Source organism: Vombatus ursinus, unplaced genomic scaffold (assembly GCF_900497805.2).
Source record: "Vombatus ursinus unplaced genomic scaffold, bare-nosed wombat genome assembly UNPS02014798.1, whole genome shotgun sequence".
NCBI classification, from domain to species: Eukaryota; Metazoa; Chordata; class Mammalia; order Diprotodontia; family Vombatidae; genus Vombatus; species Vombatus ursinus.
In genome coordinates, this window is record NW_020954576.1 from 73169633 (window position 1) to 73187390 (window position 17758).

General features: G+C 37.6%; 1 pseudogene; it reads right to left on the reverse strand.

The window, feature by feature from the left end:
- Positions 1-1578: 1578 nt before the first annotated feature.
- On the reverse strand, positions 1579-1840 carry LOC114049468 (annotated as a pseudogene).
- Between the last annotated feature and the right edge of the window lie 15918 nt (positions 1841-17758).

Here is a 17758-nt window from a genome sequence, read left to right on the forward strand (position 1 = left end):
GCAATAATACTCGAACTAGTTACTTAAATGGGTATCAAGGTGGTGCAGTGGATAGAGTGCTGGGTGTGGAGTCATGAAGACTCATCTTCATGAGTTCAAATATGGCCTCAGACACTTACTGTATGATCCCAAGCAAGTTACTTCACTGTTGGAGTCAGTTTCCTCATCTATAAAATGAGCTGGAAAAGGAAAAGGCAAACCACTGCAGAACGTGTGCCAAAATACTGTAAATGAGGTTGTGAAGAGTAGAATACAAATGAAAATGACCAAACAACAATAACCTACATAAAAGCCTTATCATGATGAAAACGCAAAACTAATTATAAATGTAAGCTATCATTATTCTATTTTCCCAGGCAAAATGAGTAGATTTCAGTGATCACTAAAACAATGACCACAGTTCTTTGGAGAATGGAACTATGGAAACCAAAAGTATAATTTGGCTCCATCTAAGAAGAGTCAAGTCAAATAGTTAACAAGTTTTACTGGTTAGGAGGTATTACCCATTCCTCCACCAATTTTTAGATCCTGACAGAGAAAGATCAGAGCCCAGATGTCCTACGTACAATTGTGGAGTATGTTTACTACCACCTTCCCAGTCTGAACACTCTGAGGCCAGCCTTGGTGGTCTTGTCTTCACATCTCTAAAAGTCAGTACATTACAATCCAATCCATCCCTCTGAGAAGAGGCAGTCTGGTACAAGGGACAAAGTGTTCAACTTGGAATCAGGAAACTCTGGGTACAAATCCCACCATTGATTCTTATTACAGTGAGCCTAGGTAACTCTCTGAGGCTCAGGCAAGAATTCCTTAGATTCTACTAAACCAATGACAGGTAATAAATCTGCTGATGGAGAGAGTTTCCTATACTTACAGAATCAAACATTCTCCTAGTTATCTCTTAGACCTCTGAGAAAGCCTAAACTTATACCCTTTATTCACACTAACGTGTGACTGACTGATGGAAATTTAAAGTTCTTCCTCTCCATAAGAAGACTTTTTTTTTTTTTTGGTGAGACAATCGGGGTTAAGTGACACACAGCTAGTATGTGTCAAGTGTTTGGTCTGAGGTCGGATTTGAACTCAGGTCCTCCTAACTTCAGGGCCGGTGCTCTATCCACTGCACCACCTAGCTGCCCCACATAAGGAGACTTTAAAAAATTATAGAAATGATAGGAAATAGATTTAACTCTTCAGGAGAGATGTTCAGCAATTGGCCAACAAGTAGGCAAGGAAGGATGAGGGTTCCCTAAAATGATACTGGTTGAGATTTAGCCAATCTTTTAAGAAATTTTGATAATCCATATATCTCTAATAGCTTTACTTTTAAAGGAAGATTTGGATTTGGTAGAGTGGGAGAGGGTGATAATGAAATACGGTCTAGAAAATAAATACAAATATAAGCTGTTTTGTTCATTATTTTATAACAACAGCACATTAGTACATAGAATGCTGCCTACAGCAGCAATACTATAAAAACTTAAAGACTGAAGTATTCCCCTGAACTCCTATTTGGAATTTAGGCTGCAGTTTTTGTTTTTTTGGATGGATCATTTGGTAAGTAACATAGACCCTAGCCTAATCAAATTGGAACAGAAGAATGGCAACTTATCCCAGGTAAAAGTAGATTAAGTTCTTAGTCTCATGGGTTCCATAACTGCCTAAGTTCCATACTACAATGCAGTTCCAAGTGGAGTTCTACTATATACTTGTCAAACTCTTTTATATGGGCTACAATGTCCTCCTCTATATAATGCTTCTCCAGGGTCTGAACAATACATTCCACAGAGCCCTACTGCATCTCCTCCAACAGGTCCATATTTTTTATTCTGGTTGTCATTCATGGTTACCTCAGGTAAGAGGGGCTAGCAGCTGCCGCTGGTCCCTACAAGAGTAATTCTCCAATTGGACAAGTACTCTCTCAGCCAAAACCTTTGAACATCTCCAGTTGCTCTTATTCAACAAGTAATAATAAATAATAAATAAGTTCCTATAATGTGCAAGGCACCAACAATACAAAAATAAAAACTAAATAGTCCCTGACCTCAAGAAGCTTACACTTCACTTTTGAGTTTTGGTCATAGGTTGTTGGCTACTTTGAGCAAGATAAGTATCATGAAAGTCTTGAGGAAACTTTTTTTTAGCCTTCTACAAAACAGTGCCTAGGTTAGCTATGTTTTTTACCGAGGCACGAATACCATGAGAAGGTATTTGAAAGGATTCCTATAATAAACCTGAAATAACTGCTTCCAATCTTTTTACATGAAAGCTATACTTTAAATTCAAGGAATTATATCTTTCAACAAGGCATCGATTCAGAAATGATAGCATTTGGGTCCATAGTTACTCTAATGTATGTTATAAAACAGTATCTCTGCATCAGAAAAGAGAGGCTACCCCAGAGTTTGAAAGAATAATGCTTTGGAGACAGAGCCAAGATGGTAGAGAAAAGGCAGTCACTCACCTAAGTTCTCCCCAAAACCCCTCTGAACACCTTTAAATAATGCCAAACAATTCCTGGAGTGGCAGAACCTGCAAAAGTAGGGGTGAAATAATTTTCCAGCCTACGACAACTTAGAAGGTTGGCAGGAAAGGTTTGTCACATCTGGGTGAGAGTGGAACACAGAACAGTGCAGGCTGTGCTAGGGCAGACCAGGACCCAGCAAACCAGGAGCAAGCCTTGAGAGCACTGAATCAGCAGTGGTAGCATCTGCTTCTGAAGCTCTCAGCCCACAGACAGTAAGGAGGTTGAACAACTGATCAGAAGGAGATTACAAGGGTCTCTTTGCTGGCACTAGGGGCAAGATTTTGTTGCTTTGCATATTCAGATCTGCGTGACAGTCCTGGGTGGCAATCCTCGGGCAAGGAGGAGCACCAGCACACCAAAGCTTGCAGTTGCAGTATAGCAGAGACCCTCATCATGATTCCAGGGCAAAAAAAAAGTGCTTGTGGTCACTCAAGACCAGAGCACAGGCCAGGAGAGTAGTAAACACACCTCTTCTTAGATTATACTACCTTGGAAGAACTGAAAACTTATAGATCCCTAGAAATATCTCTGAAAATAGCTACACAAAATCCCTGAATCTTGGGACAGTGTGCCCTCCACCCAGGAAGCAGAACCTTGTTTTAACAAAGAGTTAGAAGTCAAAAAATAGACTGGGAAAATGAACAAAAACAAAACAAAACAAAACAGAAAAAAAAAGTCTGACCGCAGAAAGTTACTATAGTGACAAGGAAGATCAAAACACACACTCAGAAGAAGAAAACAAAGTCAAATCTCCTACATCCAAAGACCCCAAGAAAAATATGGATTGGTCACAGGTCACAGAAGAGCTCAAAAAGGATTTTGAAAATCAAGTAAGAGAGATAGAAGAAAATTGGGAAGAGAAATGAGAATGATGCAAGAAAATCATGAAAAACAGGTCAGCATCTTGGTAAAGGAGACACAAAAAATACTGAAGAAAATAACATCTTAAAAAACATTATAGGCCAAATGATAAAAGAGGTACAAAAAGTCAATGAGGAGAAGAAGGCCTTAAAAAGCAGAATTGGCCAAGTGGAAAAAGAGGCACAAGAATCCACTGAAGAAAAAAAAAATCCTTAAAAAAGTAGAGTTGGCAAAATGGAAAAGGAGGTACAAAAGCTCACTGAAGAAAATAATTGCTTAAAAATTAGAACTAAGCAAATGGAAGCTAATGATTTTATGAGAACTAAAAAAAAAAATAAAACAAAACCAAAAGAATGAAAAAAAAATAAAAGACAATGTGAAATATCTGATTGGAAAAACAACTGACCTGGAAAATAGATCTAGGAGAGAAAATTTTAAAATTATTTGACTACTTGAAAGCTGTGATAAAAAAAAAAAAAGCCTGCACATTGTCTTTCAAGGAAAACTGCCCTGATATTCTAGAACCAGGGGGTAAAATAGAAATAGAAAGAATCCACCAATCACCTCCTGAAAGAAATCCCAAAATGAAAACTTCCAGGAATATTATAGCCAAATTCCAGAACTTTTAGGTCAAAGAGAGAATATTACAAGTAGCCAGAAAGAGACAATTCAAGTATCATGAAGCCACAATCAGGATAACACAAGATTTAGTAGTTATTCAAAGGGAAAAATGGATATTCAATGAAATAGAGGACTTTCAAGCATTCTTGATGAAAAGACCAGAGCTGAATAGAAAATTTGACTTTCAAATACAAGACTCAAAGAAGGTAAACAGGAAAAGAAAATCATAAGACACTTAATAAGGTTAAACTGTTTATATTCCTGCATGGGAAGATGATAAATGTAACTCATAAAAACTTTCTCATTGGTAGGGCAATTAGGAGTATATATAGACAGATGGCACAAGTGTGAGTTGAATATGAAGGGGTGATATCTAAAAAAATAAAATTGAGGGTTGAGAAAGAGGAATGCACTGGGAGAAAGGGAAAGGGAGAGGTAGAATGGGGTAAATTATCTCACATAAAAGAGGCATGAAAAAGCTTTTATCATAGAGGGGAAGATGGGGGATGTGGCAGGGGGAACCTTATATATACTCAATTGGATATAGAAATCTATCTTACCCTACAGGCAAGTAGAAGGAGAAGGGGATAAGAGAAGGGGAGCAGTGATAGAAGGGAAGGAAGATTGGGGGAGGCAGTGGACAAAACACTTTTGAGGGGGTGCAGTGTACAGAGCACAGGCTCTAGATTCAGGAGGACCTGATTTCAATTCCGGCCTCACATACATAACACTTACTAGCTGTGTGACTCTGGGCAAGTCACTCAACCCCAATTGCCTCACCAAAAAACCCCCCAAAAAACACACTTTTGAGGAGGGACAGGATGAAAGGAGAGAAAGAAGAGAATAAACAGCAGGGGAATAGGATGGAGGGGAATTCATTGAGCAATTATAACTGTGAAAAAATTTTGAAGCAAGTTTCTCTGATAAAGTCTTCATTCCTCAAATATATAGAGAACTGAGTCTAATTTATAAAAATAGGAACCATTCCCCAACTGATGAATGATCAAGAGATATGAACAGTTTTCAGATGAAATAATCAAAGCTATCTATAGCCATATGAGAGGGTGCTCTAAATGGTTATTGATTGGAGGAATTCAAATTGAAACAATTCTGAGGTACTACTTTACGCCTATTAGGTTTGCTAATAGGACAGGAAAGAAGAATAACAAATGTTGGAGGGGATGTGGGAAAAATGAGACATTAATGCACTGCTGGTGGAATTGCAAACTGATTCAACCGTTCTTTAGAGCAACTTGGAGCTATGCCCAAAGGACTATAGAACCATGCATACCCTTTGACCTAGCAGGGACACTACTAGGTCTGTATCCAAAAAGTGATTAAAAAACAAAGGGGAAAAGGACTTACATGTACAGATATATTTATAGCAGCTCTTTTCTGGTGGCAGGTAGTTAGAAATTGGGGGATGCCCATCAACTAGTGAATGTCTGAACAAATGATTGTGATGGAATACTATTGTTCTATAAGATATAATGAGCAGCATGCTCTCAAAAAAAACCTGGAAATACTTACATGACCTGATGCAAAGTAAAAGGTACTGTGTACAACATAACAGCAATATTGTAAGATGATCAACTGTGAATGACAGCTATTTTCAGCAATATAATGATTAAAGACAACTCTGAAGGACTTATGATGAAAAATGTTATCCATCCCCAGACAAAGAACTGATCGTGTCTGAATACAGAATGAAGCATACTTTTTTTAACTTTATTTTTCTTGAGGTTTTTTTTTTGGTTTATGTTTTCTTTCACAACATGACTAATAAGAAAATATGTTTTGCATGACTACACATGTATAACCTATATGGAATTGCTTGCATTCTCAATGAGGAGGGAGGAAGGGAGAGAATTCGGAACTCAAAGTTTTGAAAACTAATGTTAAAAATTGTTTTTACATGTAATTGGGGGAAAATAAAACACTAAGAATTAAAAAAAAAAGAACAATGCTTTGTAGGTGGTAAGCCAGAGCCAAGTTTTTCGGAGTTATATTATGCCTATAGTCAGGCTCCCATCCTGATTACCAAATTGCAAATTATCCAAGCAAATCTCCCTTCAAAATTCTTAATAGCATTGTCATTTAACCTGATTTGTTAGCATAAATCAGATTTGTAATTACTCTAGCATAGCAGACATTAACCGATTTTAAAGACCATTACCTTTCCATCAAGGAAAGTATGAACCAGCAAGTTTGTAGAAGGAACCCATTCCACTTTAGCTACTACTTACCATCACTCTGAAAAATGATAATGTCTATCCTAATTAAATCTTATAACCTTTTCTCAGCCCTCCCCCCATTGACATCCCTGCAATATTTCAAACTGTTGACCACCTTCTCCACCTGGATACTGTCTCCTCTTTGAGTTTTTGTGATGCTGTTTTCTTATTGTTGTCCTCCAGCCTAACTGATCACTACTCCACCTTCTTTTTTGCATCATCATCTGCATAGTGCCCCCCAACTATGAGTGTTTCCCTCCCTTTGAAAGGCTCTGTCCCTTGCCCTCTTCTTATTTCTTTCTACATTCTTGATTCCTGAGGGTTCTGTGGATTTAAGTATCATCCTTGATCTCTCTATTGAGCTCTAAAATACCAACTGTTTATTGGAACTAGATGTCTGAAAAGCACAGGAATCTATTGGAGCCAGTTCAATTGTTAAATTTTTCAGTATGAGTATTTACACCTTCGAAATCAGCAAATGCTACAAATCAGGGCTTGATTTTTGTTGATTGACAACTTAAGAAAATAATGGAGAAAATGTTAATAATACAGATTAAAATTAAACATGTCAAGGTAATTTTTTTTCCTCATATGGCTGGTTGCTAAACATTTACCAGCATATCATTTCAAGTATCTCAAATTTAACAAGTCAGTATAGAACTCATTATCTTTTCCCTAAAAATTTGCCTCTGGCCTAGTGGAACAAAGCTGGATTTGGAACAAGATGGTAGATTTGAGTTCTATACCCAATACTTACTAATTCTGTGACGTTAGGCAAGCAATTTAATCTATATGTGCCTTGGTTTTCTAATCTGTAAAGTGGGGACAATACACAAACACCAAAGTGACATTCCAAAAGCGCAAGTCTGACCATATCATTACCCTGTTCAATGTATTCCAATGGCTCACTATTGCCTCTAGGATCGAATACAAGCTCCTCTCTTTGGCATTTAAAGCCTTTCACAACTCAGCTCTAACCAAGCTTTGTAGCATTATTATATTTCATGTACTCCTTGGTCCAGTCTTTGCTCTTTCTCACATACCACACTCCACCTCCTCTCTCCTTGCCTTCGTACAGACTGTCTCACATGACTGAAATGCCCTCCCCTCCTAACTTCCACCTCTTAGAGACCTCAATTTCTTTCAAAGCTCAGCTTAAATGCCTTTCCTGACACCCCTCATCTGTTAGAGCCTGTTTCCCACCGAAACTATCTTATCATGTATTTATATATGATATATTTATGTGTATATATATTAATGTACATAAATAGTATAAATACATTATATATTAACATATAAATGTTAAATATTTATATGTGTATATGTTCATTTCCCAGATAGAATAAGCTCATTGAGGGTAGGAGCTGTCTCATTTTTGTCTTTCTGTCATCCGCTTTTAGCACAGTCTCTAACAAGAGTGTTTAATAAATGCTTGCTGGTTGGTTGGTTGATTGATGGCCAAATAATTTCTGAAGGATTTCATTGGGGTAAATGATGAGGCAGCTTCAGTCAGACCTTTATGGTCAGGTTTAATTATTCTATCAGAAGTTAATTTCCAGAGCATGAAACAGGAGCAGAAATATAGCTTCTGAAAGAGCAGACATGACATTTGGATGCTCTCCATTCACATTGAGCCTTTTAGTAAGTGTGGAGAATAAAAAGTTGACTATCAAAAGAGACCTAGAGATCAGTTATATGTGTGTATATATACATATATATATATAGTTTATTTTTTGCAACACCATTCTTTTCTGCTTTCCTGTTGGAGGAAAACTTCAGGACATCATGATCTCTTTGTGCATGTACCCACAATTCTAGGTTCCTCACTCTCCCCAACCCCAATTCATATACCACATTTTCAAGAAATTTCCCTAGTCCAGCAAGTAGCTATGTAGTATATGGCTGGACCTGGAGTCAGGAAGACCTGAGTTCAAATTTAACCTCAGACACTTGCTAGCTATGTGACTCAGGACAAGTCACTTAACTTCTGGCTGCCTCAGTTTTCTCATTTATAAAATGGGGATAATAATACATCTACCTCCCAGTGTTGTTATGAGGATGAAATGAGATAAGATTTATAATGTTTCTTTAAAACCTTAAAGCACTATATAAATGATGGTTATTTTTAAGTACGACTACTTTTTTTTCCAAATAATTTCATGTAATTTTACTATTTTCCTTAAATCTTAAAAATGAGAATCATATTCCTAATAGGGTTAGTATAGCTGATCACATCACTGATGGTTCAGGCCAAAATCAGAAATTATAACAAATAAGACCAATACTGAGAAAAATATGTGGTATAAAATTGATAAGATTTAACCATGAATTATTTAATTATTTAAATACATCAATGGAAATCAAACATGTAAAATGGACAACAGAAATAACATTGACAAAATATGTAATAATTTCATCCAGAAGTTAACACAATACAAATTAAATGATACAAGGAAACAAAAAAATATAAGCCCAGAAAATGCTTTGATCAGCCAACATTTGACTTGCTTGCCAAACAGAGACATGGTTGCCAAACACTGGATTAGAATTTAAACTCATCTGAAAAATCTTATGAAAAAGAAAATTGTATGATCCTAAACAACATTATCTCATAAAATAGGGGAAATTGTAGATAGTCAGAATGAGGAACAGAAGGAGCTGGGCACTTATTATCATATAAGACTTTCAGATATGGCAGCTAGGTACTGCAGTAAACAGAGTACTGGGCTTCTTCCCGCGTTCAAATCTGACTTCTTATACTTACTAGCTGCATGACCCTGGGCAAGTCACTTCACCCTGTTTACCTCGGTTTCCTCATCTGTAAAATGATCTGGAGAAGGAAATGGCAAACCACTACAGTGTTTTTGCTAAGAAAACCCTAAATGGGGTCAACCAAGAGTTAGACACAACTGAAAAATAGCTGAACAACAAGAAGACTTTCAGGGACCTAATTAGATCAATAGTTATGTTGAAGTTTGGAGCTTTAGCCCACTGGTGTCTGGGCTTGGAGTCTTGGAGTCTCTGGATAGGGACAATCTGAAAGCAGAATTATGAAAATTACATGACCCTTTCTTACATGTTCAGCAGCCATTCCATGCCAAATGTAACTCAGTCAGTAAAACTAAAATAGAAAGAGAATATTTAAATTCTCTTCTCATCTACAGGTTTCATATTTCTAGCAGGGTTTTTTAAGAGTACCACACTTTGGGGCAGCTAGGTGGCACAGTGGATAAAGCTCCAGTCTTGGAGCCAAGAGGACCTGAGTTCAAATTCAGCCTCAGACATTTGACACAGACACTAGCTGTATGACCTTGGGCAAGTCACTTAACCCCGATTGCCCCCTCCCCACCCCCCACACACACAAAGTATCACACTTCCCCAAGATGGAAACTTTGAGAATGAAGAAACTCAAAAGTATAATGGGAGAATAACTTTTTGTCCCAGCTCCCACATAAACTAAATGTGTGACTTTTCTGATCTTGTTATTCCATCTGTAAAATGGGGTGGCATGTATAATGTGCCTCTTAAAGCAGTTATATTATCTATTTTAAAAGGCTGTTTTGAAGAAACTCCTTCTAAACCTTAAGGTGCTATATAACTATGAGCTGTTAGTATTATGATTTGCTGCTGTTCAGACATTTCAGTCATGTCCAACTCTTCATAACCTCATTTGGAGTTTCCTTGATGAAGATACTGGAGTGGTTTGCCATTTCCTTCTCCAGCTCATTTTACAGATGAGGAAACTAAGACAAACAGGGTTAAATGACTTGCTCAGGGTCACACAGCTACTAAGTGTGTCTGAGGCTAGATTTGAACTCAAGAAGATGAGTCTTCCTGACTCCAGGCCTAGCACTCTGTCTACTGCACCACCACGCTCATTGCAATTACTTTTACAACACCATTATACCCATCCCATAAGCTCATATCTAATCCTACCCTTTTTTATATGTTATTAACAAAGACAGCCTCTGCCACCAGGTAATTAGTTGCCTTCCTAGTTTCAGAATCCTAAGAAAGGATCTCACTAAAGTTTTTTCCGATAAAAGCTGAAAAACTTCTAGCAAGTCATTTCTTTGTATTAATCATTACCTTTTTTAGACTTTTAAAAATGCAAAAACCCTTCTAGACACTTTAGTATTTACACTTTAGTATGGATAAATTTATTGAGGCTGGTGACTGACATGCCTTGATGCCCCAAGAGCACACCCTTTATTTCCTAAAGGAGAAGGGCTTAAAGGGGGAAACAATATTGAAAAGGGAAAAAGGAAGCTGAAGAGAGTTGTTAGAAGCTCAAAAGACAAAGAGATAAATTTGGCAATTTTATCTAAGGTTAGATCACAGTCTGGATGCAAAGAGATGGGGGAGCTAACCTGTTACCGGATAAACACTATGGGGTGGTTGACTATGGGGTGGTTGACTGGAGGTCAAGGTTCAAGGTTCCCATGTGTTTTAATGGTTATGAAATACAGAAACCTAGAGAAGACAAAAGGGAAGCTGTTATACATACAGTATCCTTCTAGAACTGTAATCAACTCAGGGCCAAAGCAGAAAGGGGAGGAGAAAGAAACGGTGGAGAAATCAAGAAGGGCAAAATGAAAGAAGGGATGGAGAAGAGCAATTTTCAGTCTTGAGGTTAAGTGAAATTAGAGTTACACCATAGCATAAAATTTTGCACCTACAACTTCTTGGAAAAAAAAGCCAGTCATATATTTCAAAAGAACATGTTAAAAGAAAAAAAAATGACTTTTTTTTCTACTTGCTAACACTGAGACTTCTGATTTGCAATACATCTAATAGAATACCATAGACAAGCAAAATCAAACCTCCTTGCCAATATTTCTTTGACATGATCTGACATAATGGACTTTGTTACATAAATCCAGTAAAAGATAAGTTTCTAGGGAATCTGTTTTCCCTAGTGTTTTTCTTCGTTTTCTCTGTACCGTTCCCCCTCTTCATCTTCATTGCTCTGGCTATTGGTCTCTCTTCTTCCCCCTTGTCTATCTCTCTGTTCCTTTAACATCATAAAAGTTAAGTAAATACGATGCTTGGCTGGGAACAAAGGCTATCCTTGCACCTGCCCATCACCTGACTCCAGAGGGTCAGGTAGCAATGTTTGTTACTGGGGCAGCAAAGCTACGTATCTGTACTCTCCTACCTTTCTACTTTCCCTCCTCCTAACCATGACCTCTTTTCTGCCAGGAACCCTCTGTTCAATGCCTAATTTCTTCTATCCACAAGTTTCTATGCAGTAGTCTGCCTTGATCCTATGTATGCCCATTCATTTACCTTCCCTATGACCCCAAGGCACTGGACCTGGTTCTCAAATCTTAGTTATGCCATTGTTTGCCCTTGATAATAATAATAGCAAGCATTTATATAACTACTTAGGATCTGCAAAATGTTTTAACTTTTTTTTACAATATTATCTCATTTTATTCTAACAACAAACCTAGAAGATAAGTTTTATTATCACCCCTATTTATAGATAGGGAAACTAAAACAAAGTTTAACTAATTTGCTCAAGGTCACACAGTTAATAAGTGACTGAAGCTGAATTTCAACTCAGTTCTTTCTGATTCCAGATCCTGACTCTAAACATTGTGCCACCTAACTGCCTGAATATAAGAACTTGGGGAAGTCAAAAGTGACTTAATTTCTGTCTTTTCCAAGTGAAATTTTTCTGTTCATTATATCAGTGGAAAAATACCAGGACAGGAGACAGATGCTAATATTTTCCACTTATTTCTTGAAAGTCTCTGGGCAAGTCACTTAGGCTTCCGAGGCTTCATTCAGAGTTTTCATCTGTTAAAGAGGAATCATATTACTTCCCCATACAGATGTTATGGGAACAATAGATTTGATAGAACTTTGAAAACATTAAAAGCCATATAAGAATTTGTTATCACAATTTTGGAAAGTTTTTATTAATAACAAAGCATGATCAAATCCTGTATGTTTCTCTCCTTTCTCTATTTCTTTCCCGAGATATAAATAGAAATATGTTTACCCATAGGAAAAACAATTGTGGGGGTTGTGGCAAGTGACAGAACAAAGAATAATCCCACTGTAGGTAAAATCTTACTTGGAGAAGAGGAAGTCTAGCTTTTGTACCAGTGAGAGAGAAGTGGAAAGACTGGTCCCATAAGAGAAACCCTATAGCACCAAGACTAGGATAGGTGGCAATGGTGAACATACATCATTCATAGTATGGGCTAGGGGAGGATTTTGAGGTGAAGTGCAACAGCATTACTGTTGAAGGTGAAAGTGCTCACCCAAGAAGTGAATTCTGACCCCAATAGATGTCAGTACTGACATGCAAAACCCTATTTGTCCCATTCTAGTTATGGCTCTGCTTTATCTAACGTTTATGCTTCAACTGGGAACTACTATCATGTGGTCCGCTCCAATTCAGCAGCAAGCATCTATCAAGCACCTATCATGGGCATGAGGCACTGAACTGGGCCCTACGCATCCAAAGACAAGAAGAAAAATAGTCCCTGCCCTCAAGGAGCTTAGATTTTTACTAGAGGAATACAACATATAAACAGGTCAGTTTATACATGATTATTTGGGGATGAGGAGGAAAAGAGAGCAAGCATTAACAACTAAGGAGATCAGGAAAGGCTTCTTGTAAGTAAATGGTACATGAGCTGATCCTGTAAGGCAGAGTCAAGGAGGAAGAGCATTCTAGGCATGGGCTGCAATCTAAGCATGTAAACCTAAGCAGCTCAGCTTAGAGAAGGGAGAGAAGCTAAATTCTCAACTTGTAAAGAAAGAATTGAGCCCAGCAAAGCCACTGCTGTAATGCCCACAGAGGAGGATGTGAGGGTGGGTCATTGGGAAGCAGACAGAAGAGGAGGAAAGCTTCAAGCAAATCAAAACAAAGGCGTGGTTGTTTAATTGATGTGGTTGCCATCAGACAAGCTTTTAGCTGAATGTAGAGGGCAACTTGCCATACTCAAGTTATCTTTGCCACAGAACAGAAAAGAGGATTGTAAAGTCCTAGAACATAGGAATGAGATATCATATATTTCTCCTCCTCCACTTCTTCCTCTTTCTCCTTCTCCTCTTCCTCTCCTTTCTCCTCCTCCTTCTCTTCTTTCTCTTCTTCCTCCTCTTCCTCCTCTTTCTTCTCCTCAAAATAATAATAAATATAATTGTTATTGTAACTAACATTTAAATGGAACTTTCTATGTTCCAGGCACTATACTAAGTGCTTTACAATTATTATCTCATTTGATCCTTAAAATAACCCCAGGAGGTAGTTGCTATTATTATTTCCATTTTACAGATGAGGAAACTGAGGCAAATAAAAGTTAAATGACCCAGGGTTATATAGCTAGTGAGTGAGGCCAGGCTTGAACACAGGTCTTCCTGAGTTCAGGTCCAGCACTCTGTCCTCTGTACCACCTAGCTACCCCTAATAAGTCAATGTTTATATGGCACTATACAAATATGATGTCATTTGATTCTCACAATGCTGTGAGGTAAGTGCTATCATCAACACCATTTTACTGATGAGTAAATAGATACTGACAGAGGCTAAGTGATTTCTCCAATGTCTCACAGCTAATAAGTATCTGAGACAGAATTTGAACTCGGGTCTTTCTGACTACAACTCTAGCACTCTATCCCTGTGTGACTATATTACCTATACTCTGTAGCACCCCATTACTACTGGTCATTGCCCTACTCAAAATGGGAATTTAGGAAATACTGATAGCTACATTTAATAACATTTGAAGTACTTGTCCAGATCAATAGCATAAAGCCAAGGAAAAAGGAAGCTGATGGATTTGGCTTGGCTTTCTAGAGGGTTCAATTAACTTTCCACCTGGCTAGGGAAGGTTTTTCCAATCAAATTTCCTTGGGTTTTGATTATCCCTAAACTCATATTTCCTGAATGTGCAACCATTTTTATTCTTTGTGAGGAGGGAAATGTGGGCCAAATCCTTGCTCCTAGGCTATAATTTATATTCTGTTCCCAGTGATTCAATATTCAATTTCTGGAATGATTATCTTTATTTTCTTTGTGAACAGTGGTGCTAAAAATAGGGGAGAAAAGCAATTCAGGGAAAACAAATCAAACCTCCCCACGCCTAAGCCATACTGATCAGGCTGGTTTCATTAAGGAAGGCTGGCCAGAGACAGCAGTGGATATCATGAGCCCAATCCAACTGGGATCAGAAACAAAAACAACTTTCTCCGTTTAGAGAGGCATTTGACACAGTGGAAGAGACAGTCAGAACATCTTTGGGAAGATATGTAGCTGGGTTTTAAAAATCATTTTCCAAAATAGTTGAGTTCTTCTGAAACAGAAACAGACACTATTTAGCCAAGGTGGTTGCTGCATATTTTTCTGAAGATATATTAACTCCTTCAGGTCATGGGGGAACATTTAGTTATTTTATACACTAAGTGTTACTCTATTGCTACCCCAAGAATTAGAGAACAGTTAGCAAATGAGACTTTCGACTTTCCTTGCTTTTGTAAGACTACATACACACACAAACACACACACCACATGAAACAGGATCTTCGGGTCCTATGTATAAAATTGATTATTAATATAATAAGAAAATAATCATTTTTATCAGTAAGCATATATATGTGTATATGTATACATATATACATACACACTATATATACATATATACATATACTATGTATATATACATGTGTGTGTGTTGTCTAAGTCTAGGGACACAATTTCTAGATTATCATGGATAGACATCTGAGGTCTCTCCCCCACCCCCCCACCCTGCAGAAAATGGGAGAAGAGCCATCTCAGACTTGCTAGCTGAGGTGAGTAGCAGATAGAATCCAGGCTAGCCAAGGGAGATCTCTTGTCCAGTTTCCAAGATGGGTATTAGGCTACAATTATATCTATATGTCAGTCCCTCAAATATCTATTGTTTAGGTATACAATGCTTAGAGGAGGTTCAGAAAGAAAACTACTTCACTAATTACTCATAAGGGCTAGGGTAGCCCTTAGCTTAGACTCACCAGTTTAGCTAATTCCCACTAAATACTGGTTATAAGAAAAAGACCCTCACAAAGAGTAAATAGTGAAAATTTATCCAAGGAAAACATCACAAAGAAATTAAAGTTCTTCAGATTAGAATAAATTAAAGAGTACATAATGGTAAATAAGATCTTCATCTAAGAGATAAGATCCCAGCTCAAATCAGGAGAGTGGAAATGATATCACTTAGTAAAGGTCCCTTCGCAGCAGTCTCTAGAGTTGAAAGCCCTGGAGGTCAAGAAATATGATGGTGCCAGCTCTCATACATATCAATGTCTCTGAGGGCTTCAATCCACCATTCATTAGTTCTATTATTCCTATGAAGTCTTCCCTAATTAAATTGTTTCACAGCTAAAATTTATCTCTACCTCTCCTTTTGCGTCCCAACTCAAGTGAGAACCTATTACATAATATATTCAGTAAATACATATTGATTCATTGACTCTTCATTGCCTAACCTTTTAAGTTCGTGTTGGAGAGAAAGAGGCAAATGGAGAAAATTCTTATTTTGTTGCCCTGCACCCACTATGCTCTCCCATTTCTAGCCTCTATTATTCCTATTCTGCTATACAACTATAGCTGTCCCTGTTCTTTTTTTGCTCCCCTAAAAGTTCAGCCACTGCCTAAGTTTTTGGAGGATTAAACAAAATCTGAAGTTAGCTGCTCATCATTCCCTCTCTTGTGTCTTAATTTATAGTTTCCTGCTGGAGATCATTTACAAAGTGCCATTCCTGTGCCCTGAAATCTTTCCCAAGTTGAGAACCTGACTCATCATTAAAGGACATCATTAAATGAATACCTAGTACACACTCAGGATAGTTAGTTCATTTGAGGAGAATATGACACCAAAAGAAGCTTAGTTTCAGGCTGAAGCCCTATATGGGTCAGATGCTTTATTTTGTTCCATGGCCATGAACCATCTATTTCATAAATGTGTGGTCACAACGGGAATTGGCTCAGAGAGCATAGTGTAGCTAAGCCAAGAACAAACACAAAATAATGGGTGTGGTCTACTGACCACGAATTAATCCAATAATCATCAACAGTGCAGCTAGACAGCAAGGTGGTGCAGTAAATAGAATGTTGGTTTTAGAGTCAGGAACCCTGAGTCCAAATCCTGCCTGAGTTACTTACTGTCCCTATGACCTTGGGTGGGTCATGTAACCTCTCTCAGCCTCAGTTTCCTCATCTGTAAAATAGGTATAATAATAACATCTATTTTGCAAGACTTTGCAAGAATCATTTGATCCCAGTATCTTATTTGAGATAACATAATGCATTTTGCAAAACTTTAAAGCACTATGTAAATGCCAAATATCATCATCATCATCATCATCATCATCACACACATTTAGAGACACACATACAAAAAGGGAACAGAAAAACATTCTAAAAATGCAGAAGAAATAAGTGTAGTTCACATCCTCTTCTTCCTGGAAAATCTGACCACATTCCTATTTTTTTAAATATGTATTCCTATTTATTCACGTGTTATCTATCCCATTGGAATATTAGCTCCTTGTGAGGAGAGACTGTTTTTGCCTTTTTTTGTATCCACAGCTTTAGCACACTGCTTGGCATATAGCAAATTCCTAATAAATGCTTGTTGATTGACTAAATCATTCAATATGCATTTCGTAAGTGTCTCCAGTGTGTCAGATTCTATTCCAGGCAATGTGCATAAAAATATAAAAGCAAAGTGATCTCCTTCTCAAGGGGTTTACATTATAATGGGGGATGCAACTTGTTAAAAGAAAAATAAATAATGGATAAATATAAAACCAATATAAGGCAATGGGGGAGGAGGAGAGAGGGAACAAGTATTTATTAAGCACCTACTATATGCTGGGACCCCTGCTAAGCATTTCACAAATATTATCTCATTTGATCCTCACAACATCCTAGGCACACAGGTACCATTATTAAAGTTGAGTCTTCCTAAATTCAGGCCCAGAACTCTAACTGTTCCACCTAGTTGCCCTCAATGGATTAACAACTGGGGGAGAGGATAGCATCGGAAAAGCCCTCTTGAAGAAGGTGGCAATTGAACAAAGCCTTGAAGAGATTTAGGGATTCAAAGAAAAGGTGGTGAGGGAGATGAGCATTTCAGATATGTGGGACAACCTTTGCAAGGGCATGAAGATGGGAAATTAAATGTCAAACAGTGAGAATAGCAAATAGGTTAGTGTGGAAGAAAAGTGCTTAAAACTATAGGAAAAAAGAGTAACTAACCACTAAAATGTGATATTACTTCAAATAGAATAGTTGCTTCTGAGTTTAAAATGAGCCTAGATCCAGGATGAGCCAATTAACAAGATTTTAACAGTGTTCCAACCTCCCTCGACAAACTCTGACCTGCAGCCTTCCTTTCCAAAAGGTAAGGGCATCATTACCTAATATCATGTTGTTTAGCATTGGAAAAGAAAGTCATAAGAAGTCTTTAGAATATTATATAGATAGAAGAAAAGACTAGCATACGGCTGTGTC